The sequence below is a fragment of the Olea europaea genome, unplaced genomic scaffold, assembly GCF_002742605.1.
Source record: "Olea europaea var. sylvestris unplaced genomic scaffold, O_europaea_v1 scaffold2703, whole genome shotgun sequence".
In the NCBI taxonomy this organism is placed as follows: domain Eukaryota; kingdom Viridiplantae; phylum Streptophyta; class Magnoliopsida; order Lamiales; family Oleaceae; genus Olea; species Olea europaea.
In genome coordinates this window covers 89,643-94,550 of record NW_019245431.1, presented here as the reverse complement: position 1 = coordinate 94,550, position 4,908 = coordinate 89,643, and the positions used below count along the sequence as shown (strand labels likewise).

General features: G+C 36.2%; 1 pseudogene; it reads left to right on the top strand.

Moving 5' to 3' along the window:
• Nucleotides 1-3,049: 3,049 nt before the first annotated feature.
• LOC111383493 overlaps nt 3,050-4,908 on the top strand; it is a 17,902-nt pseudogene continuing 16,043 nt past the window's right edge.

Genomic DNA, 4,908 nt, shown 5'->3' with positions numbered 1-4,908 from the left:
GTTCCACATAAACATCTTCACTTAGCTCACCATGGAGAAAAGCCGACTTAACATCCAATTGAAAAATCGGCCAATTCTTCTGTGCAGCTAGAGCAATAATCATCCTTACTGTATCCATCCTTGCCACTGGTGCAAAAACTTCTGTATAGTCCATTCACTTCTGAGAGTACCTTTTAGCAACCAAACGAGCCTTGTACTTATCAATCTTTCCATGCTCATTGTATTTGGTTTTGTAAACCCACTTCTTTCCTATACAGTGAGTGTCCATGTTTGATTTTTTTCGATGGATTTAATTTCACTATCCATGGCCAATCTCCAATTTGCACTTTTCACAGCTTCCTCAAAAAACACTGGATCAGTTGACACCACTAATGCCATATGAACTTCATCCTCAAAAAGACCTTCACCACTAACATAATCACCCATCCACGTAGGAGGTTGCCTTTAACAAGATTGCCTCAACTCCCTCACTCTCTCTTCACCCTCACTAGTACCATCTTCCTTTTCTCTAACTCCTTTATCATGAGTCTCTCCTACCTCTCAATCAGTATTTTCTCCATTCCCATTTTCACTCACCCCTTCTTCATTCTCACTATCACCATCACCCCATTCTAAGTCTACTATTATTTGTTTTTCATAACTCACATCCCAATCCCATTACTTTTCTTCTTCAAAAATTACGTTTCTACTCACAACAACTCTCTTACCAACAGGATCGAAAAGCCTGTAACCTTTTGATTCCTCACTAACTCCTAATAACACACAAGTAATGCTTCTATTATCAAGTTTAGTCCTCCTTTCTTTTGGAACATGAACATGTGCTATGCAGCTAAAGAATCGAAAATGATCTACTGAGGGTTTCATTCCACTCTAAGCCTCCTCTGGTGTAACATCCTTGACTGCTAATGTAGGACACTTGTTTAGGACATAAATAGTCCAGTTCACTGTCTCCGGCCAAAAAGTCTTGGGAATGTTCTTGTCGGATAACATGGAACGAACCATATTTATCACGGTTCTATTTTTCCTTTCAGCTACACCATTTTGTTGTGGAGTATAAGCGGTGATCAACTGCCTCTTGATAGCACTTTGTTTGCAAAAATCATTGAACTCATTTGAATTGAATTCTCTTCCTCTATCAGTGCGAAAACACTTAACAAATAACTCTGTTTCATTTTCAATCATAGTCTTAAAGCATTTAAAAGAATTTAAAGCCTCTGACTTCTCCTCCAAGAAATACACCCATGCTTTTCTACTATAATCATCAATAAATAACAAAATGTACCTCTTGTCGCTATTAGATGTAGGAGTGATTGGACCAAAAATATCTGCATGAATAAGTTCCAACTTCTGAGTTGCTCTCCAAGTACTCCTCTCTGGAATAGGGTCACGGTGTTGCTTCCCGTTAATGCAATCAGTGCATGTCACACTTGAGACAGAGAGTTGAGGAAGGCAACGTACCATGTTCTTGTACAGCAAGGTTCTCAAACCCTTGTAACTCAGATGCCCATGCCTTCGATGCTAAAGATGAAACAAGTTTTGAGTTCTTGTGTGAAAGCACTAATTAGATTGTACTTGAGAGAGAGCTTGAGACTAAGGCAGCAAGATAAACATCTGATTGGTACTCATGTTGGTTTGAATTATCAAACCCTTTTTGGATGAAATATCTCGCACATTCCTCCCTTGATCAAAATAGCCAAGCCTCTTTCTTGCAACTGTCCTATGCTTAAGAGATTATTTCTCAATTCTGGAATATAATATACCTCGGCAACAACATGATTGACTCCATTAAGCAGTAGCTTCACACTTTCCTTTCCCATCACATCCATCTTAGTGTTGTTCCCCAATTTTACCGAATGTCAAAATTTTTCATCGAATTCATTGAACATAGTTCGATCCCTGTACATGTGATTAGAACACCCTGCATCAAGGAACCATGCATCTTCTCTTCTGGCCTTATACGACTCCATATAAGACATCAAAAGCATTTCTTCTTCCTCATCAAGCTCTGCATAATTTGCTTCTTTGTTCCCAGAAGGACATTCATACTGAAAGTGTCCAAGTTGATGGCATCGGTAACACTCCACAATTGCCTTGTTGAAGTCTGCTCGACCTTTCTCTCTTCCTCTTCCTCTGTAGGTACCACGACCACGACCTTTTCTTCTTTCAAATGTCACTTTCAAAGCCTGTTCCTCACCATTACGTCTCTGAAACTTTCGTTCATGCACTATTAATGAGCTTTGTAACTCAACAACTTAAGAGCATCAATGTCCTTTGACTCCTCGATAGAACATACAACATAGTTGAACTTCTTAGTTAAAGAGCATAAAATTTGCTCCACAACTTTAACATCCTGCATATCTTCTCCATAAATTCGAATCTCGTTGGCCACTGTCATGACCCTAGAGAAGTATTCTGTTACCTTTTCACCGGATCTCATCTCAAGAGTTTCAAATTCTCTGCGGAGAGCTTGAAGATGAGACCTCTTGACCCTTGCATTTCTTTTAATTTTTTTTCATGGCATCCCATATATCTTTGGCAGTATCCTTCTTGAGAATGGTGTCAAGAACGGTCCGGTCGATCGCCTGGAAAAGATAGTTCTTCAATTTTAGGTCCTTCAGCTTCATCTCATCATTCTTCTTTCGCTGTGCATCTATCTGCACCGATACACTTGCTGGCTCAATATAGTCAGGCTCCACTAACCCCCAAAATTCCTTAGATCTTAAAAAATTTTCCATCAGCATGCTCCAATGGTCATAGTGACCATCAAAGCGAGGAATGGCTGGCTGCATAAAACTCCCTTCTGTAGTCATTTTTTATGCTGGTGCAAGAATTTCAAAGACTGCTGCTTTGATTTGTCAAGCCCAGTGAAGGCTCTGATACCAGATTGTTGGGAATTTTGATCTAAGAACAGGAACACAAAAAGCTGGATTGAATGACTTAGTTTTATTAACAATAACTTTGGCTTAAATAACCATTCAATACACAATCGCAACAGAAACGAGAAAGCAACCCACTTAGCAAAAATAAAGCCAAGTTCAAATACAAGTAGATGTCTATAAAGACTAGGACTTTTCTTGTAGACGAGAAAATTATTCTAACAAAAAACTGCAATAAACTCCTTCACATACAAAGATTAGAGATCAAGAAAGTTGAGGTTTCAAGATTTCAGCGTGAAGTCGAGTTCTTGATACAAAATATTCATCCTCTCTTTTTTTTCATAAAATCCAATCATGTATTCTAAAATACTTATGTGCTCTTCTTCTTCTATGATAAGTAATTAAACTATTAGTTGAGAGAAAAGATATAACCTAAATTTGACTATCTATTTCAATTCTTGATATTTGCATCGTTGAGTGATTGAAGTATTGATTCTACTTTTGCTTTTAATGCTTGAATTATATGATCACGAATTCATAATTTTTGAATTGTAACAATCAAGATGTGAGTAATAAATTTAGATCAAATAGTAAGATACGACAGTTGGGTAAAAGGTAGAAATATATTTTTATTATTATTGCAGCCTTTAATTGAATTCCTAATGATTTAATGCATTTAATTAGGGGAGACTACTTATTCAACTTCACGAAGAAATATAATTAGTTAACTCAACTAGATAAGATTAATTTGAACTCGAGAGACATAAATTGATTTGATTAGTGAATACGATGAAGTACAACTTTAGAAATAGAAATTGAACTTGGGAAATGATATTAAAAGTGATAATTTCTCAAGGAATTAGGACTGCTCTAAGAACATATGAAACATAAAGATTTCCTTCTCTAAATGGTTATCTCTATAGAATTACAATGAGATATAACAAGGGTTGTCCATGTAGACAACATGCCAAAGAAAATGTCATGATGGCATTAAACCACCTTAAGCTTCGTGGTCACGAGGTTGAAATTTTTGCCTGAAACCAAAATAGAAAAGGAAATTACATACTTTTGCACACTATATACATTTAGTTGAGTCCAACTACGTACATTGTACATATGAACATGCCGACAAATACACTATATTTCAGGCACTGGAACCCCAACATGTCCCAGGTTTACTATGGGCCATGGTAACCTAATCAAGAGAACTCGTCACAACTACATAAACGCGTTTACTTCTCAAATTGGATGGAGTTATGGGTCTCCACTTCTCAGCAGATCATGCAACTAATTGTTATCAACAATTAAATCTGAATTAATTGTAGAGCTAAAGAAATTATTTTGACCAAATTTTACAAATAATAAGTAAGGCCACATTGGATAAAAGTTCAGAGAGTAAATAGGAGAAGATGGTAAACAAAGATTGCTTTTAAGTCACACAAACAAATAAAAATTTCATTGGCCAGAACATATTTTTCCCTTCAAAATTGGCAACCATTAAAATGGACAACATCAAATGCAGCGATGCAAAAATAATAATAATAATAATAATAAAGGTAAATGACTGGAGATGTGAATGCAAAGATTGAAATGCGATATGCACTTTCACGTTGCCATTTACTATTAAGAACAAAAAAGCCTTAGTAAAAGCAAGATCCTTCAACCATATTGAGACTGAAAAGGGGGATATGGATTGACGTTTCCAAAAGATTTATCAATGTTAATTGTCAGGTTGAACACCAAATGCACGAACCTGTGTTTCTGCTGTGCGCACACAAATAAAAGGAAAAGATGGTATCCTAATCCATCCAACAAAAACTAGTAAGAGTATTCAACCCATTTTGCCAAAAGTTATTTGCTAAATGGTGCAATCTATAGCAATCATAAATACCCATACACATTTTCAAAAACTTTTCAAAGACTACAAGAATCTATAATTTCTTCTGAGACACAGAAGAATCTAAGAATTTGCCAAAGGCAGGCAGAAAAAAAGAAGGAATTAGAAAGAAATATAATTGATTTCCATAGAAGT